The sequence below is a fragment of the Seriola aureovittata genome, chromosome 15 (genome assembly GCF_021018895.1).
Source record: "Seriola aureovittata isolate HTS-2021-v1 ecotype China chromosome 15, ASM2101889v1, whole genome shotgun sequence".
Classification (NCBI taxonomy): domain Eukaryota; kingdom Metazoa; phylum Chordata; class Actinopteri; order Carangiformes; family Carangidae; genus Seriola; species Seriola aureovittata.
The window spans coordinates 12,911,416-12,935,527 of record NC_079378.1 but is presented as its reverse complement, the minus strand read 5'-3'; the positions used below and the strand labels follow the sequence as shown (position 1 = coordinate 12,935,527).

The 24,112-nt window shown below is 41.5% G+C and overlaps 1 long non-coding RNA gene across 1 annotated transcript; it reads right to left on the bottom strand.

Moving 5' to 3' along the window:
- Positions 1-11,084: 11,084 nt before the first annotated feature.
- On the bottom strand, positions 11,085-17,744 carry LOC130181940 (uncharacterized). Its single transcript, XR_008829644.1, has 2 exons — positions 17,634-17,744; positions 11,085-11,342 (listed from the first exon to the last, which is right to left on the bottom strand). It is a non-coding gene; the product is annotated as an uncharacterized LOC130181940 (long non-coding RNA).
- Positions 17,745-24,112: the final 6,368 nt, after the last annotated feature.

Sequence of the window (24,112 nt, the reverse complement as noted above, 5' to 3'; positions counted from 1 at the left end):
GGCAGAACAAATGGCAGAGCGACATTTTACATTTAAAGTCATAGTCAAAGCCTCAGGATCCCCAGCTCAGCCGACAGCTCTACAGGCATGTGTGTTTCTGTGCCGTATCTACGACGACCAAATGGTCTCACAGTGAGGAAACAAAGTGGTTTCAATGTGAGGACTTTCTGATGAGCTATCATTTAAATTTTAAATTTTAGGGGTCACAGCTTTACCTTTTTAACTATGGCTTGGGACAACTAAGCAAGCCATTGTTGCCCAACTGGTACTTCCCCATTGATGACACACTAATTCTCACCGTTTTACATACACCCTCCAAAAGATGGAACACAAGGAAGTAAACTCCAGACGTCTCATATTTAGGCCAGAAAAACAGACAAGACCTCAGAAAATAATAAAATATAAAGAAGATTCAATCTCCTTTTAGCTCTGCTTTTAGCCTCCACCAGCTCCTTACATCCTGATTCACCACTACAAGCAACGTTTTCACATACAAGTTGTCAGCTAGCTGCTGTTAATCTAAAAATATTGATGATTGCTGCTTTAACCTCTTCCTTGATCAGTAAAACAAATGATCAGAAAATTAGCTACTAGTGAACTTGTGTAAACTGCATCAAACATTGACTCATCAAACAAGATCCTTCATGAAAGCATCATTCTGTGGCCACAAATACAAGCTGTTGGATATTAGCCTTTAAAGGCCCAATCTGTAGTTTTGTGGACCATGTATACAGTACATTGAAGTTTATCCACGAGTGAAGAAAATATTGACAAAAAATAAACATTTAGTCTATTTACTCATAAAAAAAAAAGTATATATATGTTTTTCTCCTGCGTTTATAAATGTTACCAAAGAAATACCTTAATTCTGACACAATGTTAGTGTTTAGTTTAAGTTGCTGTATCTGCTGTGTTTTGAAGATCTTTTTTCACCTTCAGATCATGAACCATGAAGTCTTGGGTTATTAGTTAAAGTTGTTCAAGGATAATTCTGAGTCTGATTTTCTGGTTTTGGCCCTTAATCCTCTCGCTTATGAGAACACTGAATCCACCAAAGTTGTTTGAGCAGATGAAGGAACGTGGTGACTTCCCTCAAACAAATTCAGATGATCTTGAAACAAACCGATCATGTATTCAGACTATTTAAACCACTTTTCTGGAAGTAAAACTGAAAGTGACTGCACCTGAACTGTAAGTCCATTTCCTAATTTTCTCTTACAGATAAGTTTGGCGAGCCAACAACTTCTTTGACAATCTTCTCTGGCTACTTGGGTTCCTCGCCTTGTTGGATTTCCTTCGGTGATGTTGCCGTGTTGGCACATCTCGGTAATTACAAGGATATAATAACTGATAGAAATGATGATCAGAAGCGAAACTGGAGTTCTGAACTGGAGTTATCCTTTGAAGAACAAACATGGTGTTTAATATGTAAAGTCCATGGCAGGTTCGGGCGGCAGCGGGCCTGCCTGGTCATCAGACAGAGCCCAGGCCTCAGTCCTGGCCTGGGGCTACACACTGGCAGGGTACACGGGAGAGCATGGAGTCAGAGGGGGGTCAGTTTCCCAGCCATCCAGGGAGGCCGGGACCTGAGACCTCCTCTGAGGGCGCCCATCTGACGCCTAATCCCCAGGAAATACAGGCAGGTTTCACTCGCCCCCCCACCCCCCACCCCCCTTCAACCCCTCCCATTGCTTTCCCTCCATCCCATCATCCATCCCACCATCCCTCTCTCTGCTTCCCCTCGCAGGCAGAAAAGCCCCGTAAATTCAAAGCATCTGTACGGGCAAGGGCCAATCCGAGGGCCGCCTTTCCCAGAGCCCGCGCAGATGAAATTTTATTCTTTGCACGAAAAAATTACAGGGGGAGGGGGGAGAAAAAACAGAAAATAAAGTAAAGCAAACAGTGGGGGAAGATCAAGGAGGAGAGGAGATGAGGGGTAAGGAGCTGGTCATCAGAGATCTGCCTCGCTTTCCAGTGTGTTCATAAGAAGAAAGTAATATTATCTTCTTTATGGCCGTGAGTCCCGACTGGAGCCTGATAACAACAGCAGTCTGCTTCCAACTGCTACTGGTTTCGGACGAGTGTTGGTGCTGAGCTCGCTGCTGAACACAAGGGACGGTATGTAGCAGGAGATTGTGTGGGTCGAAGAAAAGGCCAAGCGGCTTTATGTTGTTTTGACAGTTTACCACTTTCATTATTCTAGAAAATTGGCATCAAAAAGTAACATAGAGCCATTTTTAAAAGAGAAAATTCCAATACTGAAAAAATATGATTAAATAATGATATATAGGCCTTTCTTGTGATAATGCACAGCTGTGTGCAGCATAATATTGCAAATGCCTTTATTTGAGTTAAACGTTTCTAATGTATTATAAGTCTCTGAAGAAAAAAATATGTTTTTCGAGGCAAAATAAACATAACAAGAAATGTGTCACAAACTACACAACAGATCATATAGGGCACGTACAGGTATCTCAATCCTCCATTAAACACGCAGAAAAATGTAGAAATAAAAACAACACAACTGAGAATTCAGATGTTCAGGATTGGACCTCATCAAGAGCACGAGGGTCATTTCTGATGATTTTGGTTCAAGTGGAATAATAATAATACACCGTGTTTTGGTTGGTATTAACAGGAAATTGTACCGAATGAACAACAAAGGACGTCAATCAAAGTGAACCTCACAAAAGGAGAGCGAAGGGTTTTCTCAAAAATATTGATATTTATTTTTCTGTTCTCAGATCTTCCTGGTGCTGAGTCACCACCATGGACGTTTTTTATTTATCCATAGCCATAAGTAGCTCCTCCTTTTCCTCTTGTGGAAAAATCAAACAGAAAATTCAAAAATCAAACTCAAATATCAAAGTTTTGTAATTTTTCCAGTCCAAACAGAAGAATCAGTATGTTGCGTTGAACTGGGACACAGCTTATGTCTCCTTTAACCCGTAAGGTGACCCCCCACCCCCACCCCAAAAGGTCTCAGGACCTTTGCTATGGGAAACCTGTGCCCCAGACTACTCCTCATGTTAGAATAAGTTAATAAAAACCTCCTAATCCCTCTGCGGTGACACTGGTTTTCAAGCCGCGCAGAAAATAAAGCCTCTGTGAAGTATATTTGTGAGCGTGGTTGACGTTTTGTGCTTCTCAGCAACAGTTAAACAGTAGCCTTTGGTTGTTTCTGGTCAGAGCCGGGTTTCATGTGGTCGAGGACATAGTCGCAACGAGAAATTCGATAATTTCCAAGAACTCAAGTGATGGATTTACACATAAGGAAGAGAAAATATTGGATCTGACCTCATGTGACCCAAATCAGTTATTTTGGGAAACCGTGGAATCTGGGCTCAAAGTGGACCTGATTCAACCAGAATGAATCATCTACAGTGTAGGTTTGAGTTTCTTCGGCGTTACCGGTTGAGCCCGGTCTAACCACATGAGGACAGGTCAGATTGTGTCAAACGCTTAAGCAGAGAAAAACTGCAAACCCTACTGGCTAAGACGTTTTCCTTTCACCTCCTCTGTCTCGTATTTCCCTTTCCTCATGTCCACAGCTGCCTGCCAACATGGCATCATGGGTGAATCTCATCTCAGTTAAAAACTGTACAGCACTTTTCATTGGATTTTCTAAAGAAGCTGTGGTTGTAATAAAAAAAGAGTCATCTTTCTGCTGCTCTGGAGATTTCAATTTTTTTTTTTTATATAACATTACAAAAGGTTCCACAACATTGGTAGAGGTCCACACGTACTGCAATTGTACCTTCATAAAAAATAATTAAATTCTAAATAACATAAATGAATAAATAAATGAAGCTCATCAGTTGAATCCCCCTCAACAGTAAATGTAAATTTGTGTCAGCATCTGTGTCTTCCAGATGTTGAAATGTGAATGTAATCTGTTCCTGGCGCGTAAGATTTCCCTCTGCGTTTTTCCAACCCTATCACCAGACACAACGTTGATTTTGGCTGATTTCGCGAAACCACGATCACGTTCAATTATATTTTTTAACTTTCAATGCCAGCCTCTTTAAAGGCCCTGAAAACATATTTTCACAACCACATTCGTAGGTGAGAGGGTTCTACGTGAACAAACTATTCTCTGTTTGAAAGTTTGAATTAAAACTCCTCTGTGAACACATCTGCGACTGCTACAATCTCTCAACATTTAAGTATCTTAAATACTGTATATTATCTCTGGATCTTTTTATGTAAAGCATCTTTGAGTACTAAGAAAAGTGCAGTATAAATAAAATGTACTAAATCATCATTTTCATCGAGTTTAACTTTGATTATTGCTCATTCAGTCGTTCAGTGTTTAAGAGAAATGCTTAAGATTTGAAACCGACTTCTCAGCTGCTATGAATCATCTCTTTCTGCAACATTACACACAACTGAGGTTAAAGTTGGTTGAGGCAAAAACAATTGTTAGTGTTGGGCAATTAAAATGTGGTTATAGAGGCTATATTCAATATTTCTCATAATAACAATGTAGCCTATCAAGTGACGGTCTAATGTGAGAGAGGTTGCTCATACAGCTCACTGCAGCTTTCAAGAGTTTTCAGCTCATTGTTTAGCTGTCTGGCTAAATGAGGAGGTGATATGTCAGTGCTGTCTTCAAAACTTGTGTCCGCTGCCCACGAATGGATAATGGAGAAAAAGGAGGCCAGGGAATCATGGGAATAGTTAAAACAAACAAACAAGAAAAAAAAAAAAAGAAATCCAACAGCAACTGTCTATGAAAGACATAATATCTGTATGAGAACAAAACCCAGAGTATATTCAACGAGGTTTTAAAAAAAAATTATTTTACATTATCTGTGCAGTATCTGTATTGTTAATAAAGTCAGGGAAATGTGGTTTTTAAAAATGCTTATGCTAAAAAGGTCTGTAACGGGATATGACAGATACACGCCCATCCTCCACCCTGACACCACTATGTTCTACACCCCAACATAAAGGAGACACTACTTCATGTATTTGGCGTTGATTGTTGAAATTGACATAAATATTGAGGTGCAGAGAGGACTGCTTTTTATACTCATCCACCACCCTGACCTCAATGTTCTTACTCTGTTGCCTCGCTGCACAAAGAGAAGACTGCATCCTGCTCAGTGCTGAATTGGCACAGGATGGACCACGCTGAATAATCCAATGAGCATTCCTGGAGAAACTGGGCTGGCATTTTCAACAGGTTATACTGAAAAGGAAGCGAGGCTGTTCTCCTATGGCCTCTGTGAGCCTGTGTCCCTTAATCCCATGATTCGAGACCATTAAACAAGGCTAAAGAGGGGATATCCAACATCTACCAAACACGGGGAGGGGGTGCCACCCCCCCCTGTCCCACTGTGTCCCCTTCAGTCCTCGCTGAGCTTGAGTGCCTCCGTGCCACGCAGCTTCAGAGCGTCAGGAGATGAATTAGTCCGGACAAGGAAGGTTACTGCCTCTGACGTTCGCCTGCCACCTCGAAAGGGTTAAGTCGGATCCCAGGCTGGCCACATCACACTGTTGGGCCATTTAGTGCAGGAAACCTGATAGTTTGGTTCCTTTTGATGGCCTGATTCCCAGGCTTAGGAGAATAAATTAAATGCAATCCCCGCCGAGGCCTCAGCTGCAACGGCAGGGCATACTGATTTAGGATTTTCATCTGGGGAGCTTTTCCCTCCCTTCCCGCTCTACTCTTCCACAACCCCCACCAATCCACCCGCCGCCACCCCTGCCCCACTGAGGAAAACGGTGAATATGGTTTAAAATATGGCTTTTGAGAGGCAATAAGGAAGCCTCAGAGCAACTTTGAGTCACAGCGAGGAATCAGGGAAGGAGATGTGGGGTGTAACTGCTGTTGTGGAAAGGGAAATCAAAGGACAGGGATGGGGATGTGTCACTCGGTGGCTCAAGAGTCCGAGATTCAAACCACTCAGTCCTGATCCGCGATGCCTCGTCGAAGCGTCAGGGGCTTTAGTAGAGGCACCAGTGTTATGGCCGAGGGGGGATAACAAGCCTGTAATATGCGTTTAGACTACTGATGTGTGAGTCTGTGTCGCTTGTGTCTGTGACCAGCAGAGCTGTACGAGCCAGACGATGAAACAAGAAGGCATCCCTTTTGCTAAGTTAAGGTTTTAAAGCTGCTTAATGGCACTGCTGTATTGAGACTGAAACAGCCGGGAACGAATACGGGCTCTTACAGATTCAGTAACGGGTTTCAGTCAGCGTCTTATTCGTCAGAAGATCGTGGCACGATGCTGAGGTGTAGAGAAGTCACCAAAAATCGCCAGGCCTTCATCTTGTTTGACATCAAGCAGAGCACACTTGTGCTTTTTTAATGCAACTATACACAGTATGAGGAATACAAACACAGACTGTAATCTCAAAATAAACATTTATTTTAAATTAAATTAAACATTATAAAAACTAAAGGCTAAATCAATACTGAAAGTAAACAGGAAGTCCAATGTAGATGCAATAAAATGATATCAGAATGAATCAAATAGGGAAACAACTGTGCCAAAGTGCAGTACAAACAACGCTCTAACACATCCAAAAACTCCATCTGTGCAGCAGTAGGATGTGAGTTCAGTTTACTTATGAGCTTTCACCAGGTTGGGGACGTCTGGTGAAATACTAAGTAGCAGCTTCAGCATTTTTTTGGAGCCTGACATACAAGGCACTTAAAGTAAAACGAGTATCTTAGCTGCTGATGTTTAAATTTTTTTCTTTCAGTTGATATACAAATAAAATATCAAATGTGTTTGGTAGAGTTTCATAAAAGTAACCAAGCAGCACATTCACTGTGGTTGGAGACACCCTACAGACTTGCCATTGAGAAACGCTGATCTGCTTGTCTGATCACATACGAACAAGCCAAAAACAGAAATTAATTGCACATGCCCAAAACCAACAGCGATCCTCCACCACATCTCTAAAGCGTCTTCGGGAATTTGAATCTCATTCCAGTTACTTCTAACTGCAACAGATCCAAAACCTTCAGAGGAGTTGCTCAATGCAGCTCCAATATCCAGAAATCGTTGCAATTCTAAAAGAGGTGACAGACTTTCATAAGAAAAGAACGGTCATAAAACATGTGTTTGACCGTCTTCACTGACCACTTCCTGTGTGATTTTCCATCAGTAACCATATCTTCACAAGGATGTTATCTTGGCAACCTTAGTGAATCTTTGGCTGCGACGGGAGGCGGTTCTGTAACACAGCTCCTCTTTGTGATTCAGCCTGAGAAGAAGGGTGTATTAAAACTCTTGCATAATGTGGTGCAAGCCAGACATGTTCGATTATGAATTTAGATGAGTCATTTAACGTCAATCTAATATCAGCGAGTGAGGATAAAGATGCAGGGCTGGATCTTAGATTCTTTCTTTCTTTCTTTCTCTCTTCTCTTCTTCTTACTTTTTCCCCCTTTGTCACTCCATCTGTCAGCAGCAGACAAACATGGCCTGTGTGTACAGTTTGTTCCTGTACGATACATGAGCAGCAGTGGGTGGTCGCTGCGATGTCTTCATCCACAGTTTGGTGAGCAGTCAAACCGGAACAGAATTTCATTATAGTGGAATAAAGCAGGAGCAGTTTTGTCCACTGCGGACAGTGAGCCTTTGGCTTTCGGTAAAGTGCAAAGAATGCTGCTCCTTGTATATCCAGTTTTTGTATCTTTTGACTTATGATAGAAGGTTTCAGTTCAGCAGACGCAAAGAGAGGCTTACTCATCAGTCTGCTCACACGCAGTTCATACTGGATCCTCCAAAATAAACTTCACTTCAAATTCCCTTTTGATAACAATCTGAAGATCATAAACTTTAACACCAGCTTAAATGTTAATACAAAGTTAAGATGAATCTGGCAACCTCACTGAGCTTTATCAACAGCTGAACCTCTCAATTTTAGCACGTTTGAGCAGCTTGTACTGATGACTGTCTCATTTAGATGTGACGCAGACCTGTATTTACATACCGGGAAAAAAAATAAAAAAATTTCTTCATATGGTAAAGAGCAAATGCGTTTTACCTGATACCCTGTGGGTTTTGAAAATGTAACAGGTTTTTGAAAAGGCTGGAAAAATTCAAGGATTTTGCAGCCAACTGTATTTTAACAAGACCAACAGTCTGACCAATGTCCAATTACACCCTGAAAATCCAACGTCATGGTTGGAGCAAACGTACTGACGTTTATGCTATTTGGACTGAAGATGTGAAGTTCATTATGAGGGCGGTTCTCCAGGAAAGGCAGTGGGGTCATTGAAATCAGGTTTCACTCTTTGGATAATCAAATTTCATAGCAATCATATAGCGATCAGATTATGTGAGTGTAGCTGACATTTTGAGTTGAGGGTGGCGCTAGTCGAAATGTCAGTAGATTCAATCAGCAAAACATAGTTGGAAACGTTTGGCCTGATGATGGAACCACAGGAAAGAGAAGCAGGTCACCAAAAAAAACAAAAAAACGGAAGATTCATAAATTATGCATAAATCAGCAGCAAATTTAATGGAAATCCAACATTCAAAACTAACATTGAATTAATCTGGAAATCCGTCTTCTGTAACTTTGGTTAAAATGTGAGCTACATTTTGGATGCAAGCTGGTTTATGGTGCTAGTGGAAGGAGCAGGGGACACTAATAACATAGACACCACAAATATTCTAACTGATATTATCACATACTGACTTTCTGTGGCAACATGTTGGTCTAATCCTACATGGTGTTATTATTACACAAAATGTTGTTGTCCTATTGAATTACTAACCTTGCGATATGCAGGTTTACTCCAGTACGCTGTGTGATATCACCACACCCGTCAGAGATGTTATACTGTGTATTGTTCTGGGAAAAATATTCTTGTTGATATTATGAGATTAAGTTTAGATATGTCACCCATCCCTAAGGTATCAATATCAAATTGCATGAAAATCACTCCAGTAGTTGCTGAGTTTCAGTATATTGGACCTGCCAGTAATTAACCACAGTGGATGTATCACTTTGAAACAATACTGATGAATTACAGATTGGGTGTTTACAAGATGGAAAACAAAACAGCCAGACCATGGCAGTGAATTTCTCCTCATGGGAACAGAGGGACAGGGTCAGGTAAAGCTTCACTGGACAGTTGTAACTTGCTTTTATTGGCCATGCCGGGGTTTTAGGGTTATGCTGAGGTTATTCAAGGCTCAAACATCTCCAGACACACATATATTCACACGAGATATATGCACACAAGAGCTGTCACTTCTCTCTCTCTCTCACTCACACACACGCACGCACGCACGCACGCACGCACGCACGCACGCACACACGCACGCACGCACACACACACACACACACACACACACACACAACCCTACACAACCCTACACAACCCTACACACAGGCTCTACCTCTGTGTGTGTAGGGTTAATCTCTGGGCCAGATCAAAGGGTCAGGTCCAGGAGATAAACTCCAGCCCTGGAGGGTCCAGCCCCCTTTCTCTCTGTATATCTGCGAATCATTAAGCTCAAGGTGATTCACGGCAGCTCCTCCGAGTAGCCCCAGAGGATTCTGGGCCAGATAGAGGAGGATTTGTCCAAGCCGTTGCTGTCGACCCCGCTGCCACTCATGTTGACGTTACTGTGTCGCTCAGCTTTGAGCCTCCGCATGCTCCGAACCAGACATGAGAGCCACTCAAGACACCCCTAGAGATAAAAGACCCTTCACCCCTGACAGGATGGGATCTCGCTGAAAACACACCACGCAAATTATACTCTCTCCTGGCTTTGTATGAGGGATCTCCAAAAAGGAATCCTTTTGAAAAGGCCAAATATTCAGCCGGTTGAATGTCTGGAGGCTTTATCGGGCAGAAAATTTTCAATGGGAAGCAAAAGGCCGTGCTTGTTCCTGCTTGATTTGGAATACACTTCTAACAATGTAGAAAGGGGTGGATGAATGGGTCCATGTGTCATCGGCGCTGACATGCTAAATGAAGGGTATCAAAGCAAGGAGATTTGGCATGGAGGGAGCGCCAGAATGAGCGGGAGAAGAGAAGAACGAGGCAGACGGAGAAAGCGTACGAGACATAACAACCAAAAAGAAAGTGGTAAAGATTGGAAAAAAAGAAAATGATCTGGAAGAAGAAAAAAAAAAAAAAGGCAGCTGGGCAGCCTTTCAACAAACAGGCCGCAAAAATGTAAAGTTTCCATTATTGTGTTTTAAAAGAGGATTCGCCACTGGGGCCTCTCTGACGGAGTGTTTCTTCATCACTGTGATAGGGGCAGAGGGAGGTCGGCCCTACGGCTAATTGGGTTCCCAACCTCCTTCAGAGGAGTGAGGAGGCTCTCACCTCAGTGCTTTGACATCTTTAGAAGGAGAGACAGGTGACACCAGGGTGCCCCCCACCCAAGAAGAGAGGAAGGGGTGGAGGAGGGGAAGAAGGGTGGAGGTAGGATGAGGCTGCACCTCAGGGCGCCCTGACTCAGGTTCTTCTCTGTGTTTGTGTGAATGTTGCCTTTCCTGTCTCTCTCTCTCTCTCTCTCTCTCTCTCTCTCTCTCTGTGTGTGTGTGTGTGTCTGTGTGTACCTGTCTGCCTGTATCCATGCATATACATGTGGAAGCCTGCACACTTTCAACACAGGGAGGTGAGTGTGTGTTCTCGGTGTGCGACTGTGTTGCTCGTTCCAGGTATTCAGCAGCAGGGCGTGTAACAGGGTGTGACCGCTGCATGAAACACTGGCAACAATGACAAACTGTTTCAAAATCTCTGAGGTCAGTTGTGGTTTGATGAGATATATACAAAGGATCATTGACACATCTATAAATAGTTTAATTAAACATCTTAATCCCAGCTGTGTCAACTACACCAAACATGATGATTAATATCTAAAAGTATAACATAAACCCAAAAAACCTTTTACTTGATAAAACCGTACTCAAAACACTGAAATGTAAACTTTAATTACCCCAAAATATATTGATTATATTGTATCTCTTAAATATATTAAAACGAATAAGCTAATTCACTGAAGTAATAGTTGATCTGAATGTGCTAATGACAACACAAATAAAATATATTACATAAAAAGTGTTTGTTTTCATATTAAACTTCTCATGAGAAAGGGATTGTTTGATATTTATTCAGTTTTCTTCTCACACCTTGAAATCATTTCTATGACAGAGGAGAGACAATATTAAAGTTTCACCTTTTCCAAGTAGAATATTGTCAAAAAGCTGGAGACCATTTGCAGATTACATCTATCAGCATTTGGTTGGTGTTAGGCTGGTGTTCATTTCAAACGCTGGGTGTGACCCTAAATCCGCTCAGGCCGGTCTGAGCCACGGAGCCCCACTGACGCCACCAACCTCAGCCAGCTGATTTCCTGAAACACCAGAGGCCAGGCGTCAGATGGCAACAGATGGAGAGATGGAGATAAATGTGAACAATAGTACATAAGCTTTGCAGCTGCATCCCCGGTCTCCCCTGGCAACCATGTCTGCATCATAGGGATCCATTAGTGAAATGGCTTTTTTTTTTTTAAGATTAGCTATAGATAACATGCTGTGATTTTTATCTTAACACAAAATTTAGCAAGTTGAACAGCGTAAACACATAATTTCCCCAAATCAGCACAGAAAGGATGAAACATGATTATACGGCCCAGTTGTCATAGAAAACAATCAACAGTTACTACTCATTGTTGCTAAAGTGGTTAGGACCAATATGGCTGCAGGAGCTGGTGATATGTTTCCTTATATGAGTCAGCTGTCAGGTGTAATGCTCATTAAGCTTTTCCTGATAAAAATAAAGCTTAAAAAGAAATTACATATGTCAGCAGCAACCGATGTAATATCAGACTGTATCTGAGCCAGACAAACACCTACAGTATCATTCTGTAGAGTAAGTCGTGATGAAGTGATAGCCTTAGGGGTTTTATTGGATTGCGCTATTTTTATTTATTTTTAAACAGGATTCATACTCCGTCTGAACTGCGTGTCAGACGGTCAGATATAGTGTTGAAAAACACCTGGGCTTGATGTTCACATCAACCTCATGCTCTGATTGGCCAGCTGTGCAGAGGTGAGAGGGCAGCTAATGACTGAACTTCAACATCTTTCAACTCTCGCTTTTCGTTCTTGACTCAATTTGTCACCCAAAACAAATGAATGACCTCCAGGGAGAGAATGTTATTCAAGTATGGCTGTTGGGAACGACTACAAACACATTTCATTCCTGACATGGTTGGACAGGACGTCTTACTAACATAAACCCGGATTATCCGATTTCTGCTTGGCCACTTGGGGGCGCTGGAAACGAGCTGCACTCAACACTGTCATATCATCACTTTTCTTCAGCTGTTATGATGAACATGGAAACAGTGGCGTATTTACACATCCAGCAGAAACAAAGAAACATTAGCAACTGTTTAGCAATAGCGAGTTTTTTTTTTTTTCAATATTTTGCTTTTATGTGACAGTTGACAGCCACGAAACAAACAGGAAACACGGGTATGCACTCAACAGGTGACCCAACCACTGGGTCACCTGACACACCGTAAGTCCAATATTTATACGTTCAATATCCTTTTACCTCTCGGCTGCTAAATGCTCCATTGTTGTATGTACACCGACTAGTTGCAATTTTGTCTTGTTTGCTTTTTGGAGCTTGGCAGTAGTTTGGTTTTTAGAACAAACAGTTAAACATGGGCTGTAAGACTAAAGCAATGAGCTGAAAGACAGAGTTGGGTTATAATTCACTGTGCCTTTCACACACAGTCATTTGATCCATTGTATTAAAACATACAAATATTGACTATATTACCTTTACGCTTCACTAATTTTTGATTTCAACACTGAACAAGAGGACTCATTGTAATGTGAAATAGTTGCTATTCCTACTACCAATCAACAGGATCAATGTCCCATCTGCTGCTTTAAACTGCGTTTAGAGGCTTTCAGTTTAAAGTTTAGGTGCCACAGTGGGTAAAGTTGAGTTCCACTGGCTCTCACCAGTGCCCCGTATAAAACAATGGGGACCCACTCCCAGCTCAAAGCCGTCACAAGCCAACATGACTTTACCTGCCCAATGTGAAACGGTGGGGAGCTGAAATGAAGAAGCAGGTGTTTTACCTTGGAGTTGTTGGGCCGGTGCCATGAATTCTTAACTTAACTATTAACTTTCTTATTAAATGAAAAAATGCCCAACAACTTCATGAGATATTATTTCAATGGCTTAAGCTGAATTTCCATAAATTGACCATAGTATATTATTTATTATATTCAGTTATTATGTTATTTATAAAAATTGAAAATGAAAATACTTCCACATTATTTTATATAGTAAAAGGTTTTGTATAAAGGAGATAAGATTGATAAGAACTCCAAGAAATGAAGGTGACACCTTGACTGAATCATAGTTTCCAGTTCAGGTATCTAGAAGATTCATGCAGGTTATGATGCGGGTTTTTCATCTTGTTCTTGCATGAGTAAATTGTTGCAAAATACAAATCCTTTCTTGTTGTGTGGTTTATTGGGAGATTAAATTGTGGTATTAAAACATAAAACATGTATTATTCCTCAAGGGAAATTACAAGAGCAGAAGTTACATATATACTAATTTGTCCTCCTGTTTCCCTCATAATGTAACCAGTTAATCTGTGGTTTGTCCGGCAGGTAAAGTAATGAAACAGACAGATGATAACAGCTGATAACGGCAGATTTCCAGAACAGCTAACACTTGAAATCCAATCGGGTGTGTGTGCGTGTGTGTGTATATGTGTGTGTGTGTGTGTGTGTGTGTGTGTGTGTGTGTGTGTGTGCGTGTGTGTGTGTGTATGTGGGTGTGTCTAAATGTGAAAGTTTTTCACCAGGGTCAAATTATAAAGCTTTCATTGTTACATTACGTCACAGATCAACCATCTTTGTGGGTAAACAACACCTGTTTTAAAGGCAAACAACAACTGCTTGCGATCACACAGCGGGTGATGTGTGATCATCTCAGCCTGTGCTCTGCGTTTATGGCCTTACACCATCGTTAAAACCACAGAACAGCGTGAGCAAGATGGAAAAAAAATATATATATGCCGGATTCATGTCCACATGGACCAAAGGAGAGAGTCAACCAGATTTGTAATGGGCTTTATGTGGATCCGAAGCAGTTAAATCTGGCACATACATGTTAATATCTACTGGCAGTAACACACACCAGCACAGTTACCGATAGCAAATAGAATAATGTGTAGACCTGCTATCTTATGAGATCATCCATCAGTTAGCCACAGATACCAGTAGGAACGCCTCAGCTTGTGATTTTAACATGGCCTGGTTGACTTTAGCCCGATAACTTAAAATATAAATATTTTTCACTTTTTAAATGATCAGAGGTGTTAGACTATTTTATTGAAAGCTGATTTAAAGCTCTGCGGATCATCATACATGCAGTATTCTTATAAATTCATGCTTTCTTCAATGAAAAGGTCGAGTGAGTGACCTGACTGGACTGTGCCACACAAGAACAACAAACCGTAACCAAGACATCCACAAGGATTTTCTCCACAGATCACTTGACTGTAATACAGGTGGATGACTTTCACGCACAATGAGAAAAAGCCGTAATCGGTGTCAAACCTCTGCTTCTTCCGGATCTACACTCCAGTGTGTAAAAATAAATCCAACCCTGTGGGTAAAGCCGATATTGACGGCATAGAACAGCTCAGACTGGCTTTGCCCTGATGCCGCATAAGTCGTGACCTGTCAGCTCTCTGATCCTTACACATCCTGAGATGTGTCAGACCTTACACAAACTGCCCCGATCACACACACCGGCAGGGTGGTGTCAGTGGGATGGAGAAAACCCTGCTCTCCAATGTTGTATTCATGTGGTTAAATATGTCTGTATTTCATTGCAAAAGAAATAAAATGGTTCATCCACTGTTATTGAAGCTGTTGAATATGTTTGGAAGCAACACCCCACAGGTTTTTCATATATATAGAAGTGGAAGGTAGCAAAGTACGTTTACTTAAACCTGCATTAAAGGAGCTATTTGTAAGTTTTGCTATTACAACATAGCTAACATTGGCATTAACAGCTGTTTACTTACCAGTCTAGAAGAAAAGTAGCGTCAAGACTGCCCTGAAGAAGTAGCGCTGCTCAGAGGGTGTTTTCAATGATGGCTGAAGCTCTTGGCAAGACTGGTAAGTAAAAAGCTGTTAATGCTAACTTTGGCAATAGCAAAACTTACACATAGGTCCTTTGACCAACTTTTGGCTTCTTGCCAGTATGAAAACAAACTGTGAACACAACAGGGTCATAACATCTCTTTGTAAAGTTGATGTGGCCATTGTGTTACCAGTGACTTATCCACACATGTAGAAGCTATGGACCAACATTATCATTCATTTGGAGTCGTGTTTCCATTCACCTGGTGAATGTAAGTCCTTTTGGTCTCCACTAACTCCCCAGGTAAATATGTGGCTGTTTTGCAGGTAAATGCTCGACTATGTTCTCCTGCTATTTGCTAATTTTGTCTGTCTGTTATCTGGTGCTGAAACGCTTAAGTACAGTGGGTTTTTTTTTCTGAAAACAGCTGCCTATTACTGCTGGAAATGGCACTGGAAAGCTTGAGGTGAAACGTAGAGTCTGGTGGGAATCGTCTGTGGGTTTGTCAAGTGACCCGATTAAGGTAATACAGACACTGGCTCCATTTTTAATGAGAAAAAATTGACTGGAACATCTTTAAGTTGCTTACTATGTGCAAGTACTGCAAAATTGCACGTGAGTATTTTAATTTCGTGCAACTTGAGAACGATTTTACATACATGTGCACATTTTAAAGGAACACTCCAGAAACTTACAGGCAGAGGCTGCGATATCCTAACTCTCTGAATCATATAGTTCCCATGATGTAACTCAATTGCATCTTTCATCAGTTCCTTCATTCCTTGCTAACACCTACATCTTTCACACTTCAGTGAAATTAGTGTTATAAAAAAATCAAGTCATTAGCATTTCAAAAAATGATCAAAACTACCTGTACATAACTGGTTCTTGAAGCATAGTAGATGTGTCACACAGATATCTCAGCTCAGTTCAGACAGAGTGAGGTAAGAAAACGTCCCTGAAGACAGATTATGTCTGAGAAAATCTTCCCAGGAAGATGGACAGGTGGAGCCAACCTGGTGGTCTTTGGCTGGGATGGGGGCAGAGAGAGGTGTGGGTGTGGAAATTGTATGTCTGGATGCATATGTAAACCTGTTTGTGTGTGTGTGTGTGTGTGTGTGTGTGTGTGTGTGTGTGTGTGTGTGTGTGTGTGTGTGTGTGTGTGTGAATTTTTGCGCAAAGTTGTGTGTCTGCGTCGTGTCATCTTTCTGTGCTTGCTCAGGCCACACATGTACGTCTTTGTCTGCGTATTTTGGGTGTCAGGGTCTTGACGCTTTAAGCCTTTTCCCTTTATGCCTTCAGGAAGACAGCAGGACCTTAGGCTTTAACCTGTCCTACACCCACACAGACCCAGAGTGTCTGCAGAGCTCAAACAACAGGCCCGGGTGTCATCTATTCCCCCTTTGAGTTCAAAGTCCAGCAGAACAATGAGACACAATTAGGAGCTTACAGGCCTTTCGCTGCCGGGTTCACAGAGACTGACGGAGGAGCACATGTGTGTTTGTACTTAAGTCTGTCTCTTAATGTCGGCTTCCTTTTCTGTTCTTTACCAAAGAAGGTGTTTTAAAAAGGACACAATGTCTATCAAACAAGACTTCATCAGGGTTAATGGAAGTGTTGTAATTCTGCAGAGTGGTGGGGATCAGGAGTAGTCCTCACAAATTCCCATTAAGATGATTACTTTAAGGGAAACTTGGTGGTCTAAGAGGAAAGGGGCTCATTTGATAAATGAGCGTGCAGATAAAATGTATGCAACGCCAGTTTACTTGTTTAAGAAAGCATTAAATGTGAAGAAAGGCAATGAAAAGAGCACTTTAAAAACATTAATAAAAATGGTGAAAGTGCTAAAGTGAATACATTTAAAGATTAGAAGTCACAGATGTTGTTGTTTCTTCCACAGGGTGAAAAACACCTTCTGTTTAACTCTGTTTAAAAAAATTTAAAATGCAGGACTAGCTGACGAGAACCAATGACTAATGTAAAAACAAACAATCAACAATTAACAAAGGAATTAAAAAAAAAGAAAGATTTCTGATGAAAGTGAAGAGAAGTTTTTATGAAGGCTGTAAATTCTGCCCTGTTGAATGACTGTTTTACACTTTCATTACTGCCTTGATAAACACTGACTCATTGTTGTTGAAATTGCTCCCTTCTATTTTTTCTATTAACCAATCAACTAATTAGTCTATAAAAGGTCAGAAAATTATTTTAAAAATATACTCTGATAGGTTCCCACAGTCCAAACTTCAAAACTGAAAAATGTTCATTCCTCATATTTATTCCTCACAGCTGGAAGTAATGAATGTTTTTTTTTTCTTTTTTTCCTGATTTAAAATGATCTAGGTTGTTGATCAACTATTCGACTGATTCATTAACCATTTCAATTGTAAGTAGCTCACTTTTTATATGAATAATTTCTTTGTTATCCACATACAGTTATAATATATAATACATACATACATACACCCGCAACACGTGTACACACACACACACACACACACACCAAAAACCTTACCCCCATCACCCATTAAGCATATTGTCCATGGTGTCCCCTCTGTCTGCGTCCCAGTCATTGTGTGCGTCCAGTGTAACTGGAGACCAGTCTAGACTGGCTGGCTACTGGCTCTAATCCTCAGAAACATGCAGCTGAATCAATCTGAAACCAGAGAGCTGCCCGCCGTCACCCCTGTTAGCAGCCCGACAACACAAACACTCATTCATTAGGACAAACATACAAATAACAATCATCTCCCAACAGACAGGAGCTCACATCGCTGCTCTGATGTCAGCCTGACTGGTTTCAGTGGTGGTAGTAGTTGTGGCGGCGGTAGTTATATTAATGCAGCAGTCGGAACAGTGACCGTGGTAAATGACACCAACACTTCTAACTTGCAACTACCACTCACAAAACAGCAACAGCTTCATAAATAATCCACTAATCATAGGTTTTGTATATTGTATTACTCAACTAATTGATCTGTTTAAAAAGTAATAGATAATTGATTAATGGTTTAGATCATTTATGAAGCATTTTGTTGAGTTGAAACATTCATTGGGCTCAGCTTCTCAAAGATGAGTTAACTTCCTTTTTCTGTTTCATCCTGCTGTCCATTGAGTATCTTCAGGTTCTGGACAGTTGGACACACTAAACAAACTTTGTAAGATGTCTCCTCTCACTCTGGAAACTTGCGATGGGCTTTTGTCACAATTTTGTAGATTAAAAAAATGAATCAAATAATCAAAAATAGTCAACAATTTAAATAATAATGACAGAAATTATCAGTTGTTAATCTATGATATGGCACCAATCACAAACAGACAAGCAGACAAGAGCTGCGTTTGAAGACCGATTGCAGCGCAGCGGCACAAATAAGCCGTCCCATTTCGAAGGCTCCTGCAGCCGAGAGATGCCGCCATCTTTTCCTGGGCCCAACAGATGGATCCTTCGAGGCCCAGCCTATCCCAAGATTCATTGCGCGCAGCTGATGAAAATAACATGGCAGCAAACAACCCCTGACACACAACCCCGAGGATTACCCTTGTGTTTCAGCTCAGTCGAAGTGCTAACAGTACAACAAATGTTAAAATCAAGGGCCTTAAAAAAAAGAGTTAAAAAATAAAAGATGTATTATCAAGGTTGCTACGGCTACACCTTCGTACGGCCTCTGAAGAATTTGGCCCCTGAATTGGATACAGCTAATAATCATGTTACAGCTGAGAGGCTGCTGTTACATTACGAGTGCAAACACTGACTGATTTACAAGTTCAGTATTAGAAGATGGAAGGTCAAAGTTGATACAGATTGTTTAGCCATTTTGTAGTACTGTAGTAGCAGAATTAGTAAAATATCAGAGGAGACGTTAGACATTATTAAGACCAGGAGGACTAGAGTGAAAATATTGAAGGAATATGAAAATTATTCCCGATATTGCTTAGTAATAGTTAAGTATAGCAGCATGCGGATCAGGTTTTGGACCGGTTAAACCTTATGAAAGAAAATTATTACGTGAGACGGGTTAAAGATGTTTTTCCAGGATCCAAGCCTGCTACACTCAGCATACTGTAGGTTCCACTTGTTACCCAAGCTCTGTTAGAGATGAATAGTAGAGACGTGTTGACTGCAGCTTCCACAGCTTTCACCAAAACTGATCTCCCTACTTAAAGTGTTTGGCACAGCTGATCTAGTGTAATTCATGAAAACTGGAAACAAATGGAGCCTTAAACAGCTGGATAACTTGTGGTTTGTCATTTAAACAACATTTTTTTTCTGGATTCTCCCACTTCAAAGTTATAGTCACTGTCTACATGGAAATGCATCTGAAACATAACCCAGGCAGAGGAATGTGACTTTGGGAAAGGCATTTTCTACTGGTGGAAGAAGGAGCAGTGTCATGTTTGGCAGATGGTACCAAGTCAGCTACTTATGACAATTGATTTTGTCACTTCAAAGCTGCAACTACTTCACACATGAAATCCAATCACTTCAGGGGAACGTTTCATCAAGAGAAAAGAAGAAAAAAAAATAATCAAATTGATCGAAGACTAAAAATGTTGATGAGCAGAAACATATGGTGAGAAGGCCACAGGTGACCATTGTCAATGTCAGCCAAGTCTAGACCTCGTGGAGCACCCCCCCCCATCAGCCTGACGGAGCTCAGATCATCTTTACGGCCACGTTCTTTCATTCTACAACATGACACTGAGGGATGATGGGAAGGAGAGAGCAGGGCAGGAATGGAGCAGATGGTATGACAGTTAGACATGGTGAAATGACTCTCCATCTTAGCCATATAACTTGTATGTCATTTGTCTTACGGCTTTTCTCCCTCGCGGTCTGTGTCTCTGTGTTTCAGTCAAAAGATGAATCTGTTCCAGAGGAAGCGCATTAGCTTTCAACTGAAGCCTCTGAGCCACAGACTTGCTGTCCCATAAGAAGAAAGGTCACTGTAAGACAAGAAGGATTTCTTTACTACAAAACGTGACCAAGAAGATTTAAAAAAAAAAAAAAAAACATATTTGGACGAAGATTAGGAATAAAAAATGGTCAGGACGTTAAGTTTTTAAGTATTAACTAAGCAAAGACATGTTTGTCAAAATATATAAGATGACTTATACATAAAATTTACTCTCTGGTATTTGTGTAACCTATCTGCTGTTACCTGCTCATTTGCACTACTGCGTGTTGTACACGTATGTTTTTAATGGTGTGTTTTGTTATGCCTATTGTATGTATTTCTATTGTACTTTTATGGGCGATGCCTAAGACAAATTTCCACTGAGGTAGACAATCAATCAATCAAAACAATCAATCAATCGAGTTTTCAGTGACAGCATGAGACAAAAGGCAAATACCAAAATGACTGATTCAGGATCAGCAACAAGGCCCCATGGTTCACCACTGCACCCACCCACGAGATCCAGACACTCACATTAGTTCATGGTTGTTTATTTGTTAGCAGCCATGACGTAAACAGGCACAATGGGCAGACAGGCCCAGGAGGTTTTCATGTTGGGACGAAACAGGCCTGTCTGGACACAAAGTCAGAAGTGTTTCCTAATGGGAAAAAAAACACAGTGAGCGGTTAAGGTTTGTTCCTGTATTGGATTATTTTCGTGCTTGCCGTATCTCTCTGAGTCTTAAATATATATTATTCAAGTAGGACTACAGCCCCACTCATGGCTCTGAGAGGCACTTTGAGCAGAATGCTAACAAGCCGACGTCAGCATTGTCAGGAAAAGTCAGAGCATCCCAAAAAAGTCTGTAGTGAATTTCAACCCAAGCCATGAAAAAAGATTTCAGTCTGCATGAAAAGCAGAGGACAGACCAAATATATTATATGGTAAAACTGTGTACCAAAATGAATATCTAAAATCTGCTAGTTTTAGCGCTGCTCTCTGTCCACTGAGCCAAACACAACCACGTGAAAGTCTCTCTGCAGCACCCACCCAGCTGAGAGCAGAGAAGACTGTAACACACGTACACCCAGTTTGACTTCTCTCCTCACAAAGAACACATCATGGCCTCAGAGGATTGAGTTGTGTTTACACTATGACACCCTCCCATTTCCCCCCATCTCGTGTCAGCCGGCCATCCCTGCCTGTTTTGGCTGAGGACAGCTTGTTTTTCACTGTATATCCTCTGCCAGCAGCGTGGCTCCATCTCTTTCTCTGAGCGGACATGAAAGCGCCGGGGTCGGACGTGTATATTTGACTGAGGGGGTGACCACTCCGAGCCGGTCAAGATAAACCAACACTGCCTTCCTCCCTCTGCCCTCCCTACTTTCCTGCAAGCCCTCCATCCATCCATCTCTCCTCCTCTAATTTCCTCAAACCCTCCTGCCCTCCCAACCCTTCTTAAGTCAGGCCAGATCATTTCAATCTTTCCTCCTACTGTTGTTTCATTGTCAGAGGATTCAAGTTTCTGAAAAACACTTGCATGAACCTTCACATTTAGTCCTCATCATCTTTTCAGTTCACTGCATCTTCCAGTTTCAGCGTAACATAACAGTGGTTGTATTTATGGTCCACATTGTGAGAAAAATCTTCTTGACCCAGATTTTTTTATTGACACATGCTGCTCATTTGGTTGTTTATTCAAACACAGCTAAAGTACGACTGGTGTCTAGCTGGTTAAATAGTTTTTTTTTTGCTAAATGTTTTCATTTGTTGTTGATTTTACTTGGTTGGTGGTTGTTTGGTCATCCGCTCTTGTGGAGTGATGAGGTGGTGGCTGAAAACACTGCTGCTGCTGCTGCAGAGACACAGAGGATGTGTGAGCCAGAGAGGGTTTTAAAGTGCTTCCAACAGGTGTGAGAAATCAGCTGCTAATAGCTGAAGGTGCTGCGGATCATCTGTAGATTACACAGGAAACAGCAGCGGACAGAACGGCAGCTGCCGCTGAAGACAATCCTGACAGAGATCATGTCACAGCTGCTGCAGAAACAGAGTCACTGAAGAAGGTACACTACAGCATGTCCATGTGTCTTATACCATAACTGTAAAAGCTCGTAAATCTGAGCAGGAAGTGGGCACACACACACACACACACACACACACACACACACACACAGCTTCCTCTGTTTATGAGCAACTAAAGTTTAAACAGTTTCTGTCAAGTGGCCCTGGCGCTCACCCCACACACACACACACACACACACACACACACACACACACACACACACACACACACATACTGTATGTACACATATAATTACTAGGAAATGTTTAAAATATGCACAAAGGCATGGACACACACTATATACAATACACATACCCCTTCTGCTGAAGGCTCAGCAGCACAGTCACACACACACACACACACACACACACACATATGGAAATAGACAGCCACACACTCAAATACACAACATACAGCGGAGGTCTGGGTCAAGTGCTGTATTTGAAACAAACACTTCAGCTGAGAAGGACAGGCTGATAAGAGCTGAATGAAGCTCAGTCTGACTATATCCGTGTGTGTGTGTGTGCTGCGGTGCTCTGAAGCTTGCTATATGTATTATTGAGCAGATACCTGATACACACAGTGCTGTCAGAACACAACCCAGACCACAGGTGAATGCTGAATACTGGACTGAATATAAAATGACCTTGAACCTCAGTTTTTGAATAAAGATAAGACATAAATTGGGACAGATAAACACAGTAAGCGTATAAAAATGATAAAAAAAATCTTCAAACATCAAATGTCACAACATGAAATAAATTTTATAAATTATAATTTTTTTAAAATAATGTTACCATAACCCTAGCTTTTCTCCTCAAAGTGCGGTGGCCCTGAGAGCTCAATGCACTGCAACTTATGAAAACACGTGCAAATACATAAACGCGCTGCAAATACACACAACACAACGGAAGCGTTTCCAGGGGACACTCAAAAGTGACAAACCTGAATTGATGGTGTGAATTTACAGCTAACATTTCAAGCTTAATTTGCAAAGCAGAGTAACAAATGGTGGAAACAGTTATTTTGATGTTGCTTATACAATCTTTCTCTTGCAAAATGAAAACTGCGAAGCTACATTGTGTGGTGCGGGGTTTGCAGTCAGTGATGGTCAAAGGTCACTGTGTCTTGGTGTGTGCAAAGTTATTACACATTTCCAGATCTTTCTTTGAAAACGAAAAACTCAAAATAATGAGACTTAATCATACCTAGTGTAACCAGAGATCAGTGAAAGACCAACAGGAAGAAAGAGCGTGAGGGACGAAATAGAGAGAAAACTACTGGAGCCTCGGACTCAGTGAATCCAAATCAGGGTCCCCCCCTAATCACGCACCAGACCCATCCCATTGAGAAATTGCACTGTTTGTAATTAATGCTCAATTAAACTTGACATGGTCGCCCCAAATCCCCTGTAAGGTAACGGATTAGTCTGCACAGCTGGTCCACATTGGCCGGACTGAGGCGGCCACTAGAGTTACCTTGTTAAGGTACATTCCCTTCCTCAATGATAGTATTTATGAGATTTGTTTCATCCCTCTCGGCCCCTGACGGACCCACAGAGACAGAGAGAGAGGGAGGAGAGAGAGAGAGAGAGAGAGAGAGAGAGAGAGAGAGAGAGAGAGAGAGAGAGAGAGAGAGAGAGAGAGAGACGCTTTAAACACATACTGCTGTAACTTCACCATTTGATTACACAAGAAGAATCACTAACACTTTGTAAGCACGCACACACGCACACATGCACACACACACACACACACACACACACACACACACACACACACACACACACACACACACAAAGGAGGAAAGAATCCGGGGAATCCATCTGCAGATGTATTCATCTGAGCGTGTATTAACTTCTTATTAACAACACATGGCATCTGTGGAGAGAAACTGAAGACCGGGGGCTCATTTTCTGCCACGACGATGAAATGCAGTGACGGAATCTGCTGAGCTGTGATGCGTTTTGGTGAACAAGGGCCTTACTGACGTTTTAACCGGACTGAATGTGCCGTGTGGAGGTGGTGAGGGCTTTG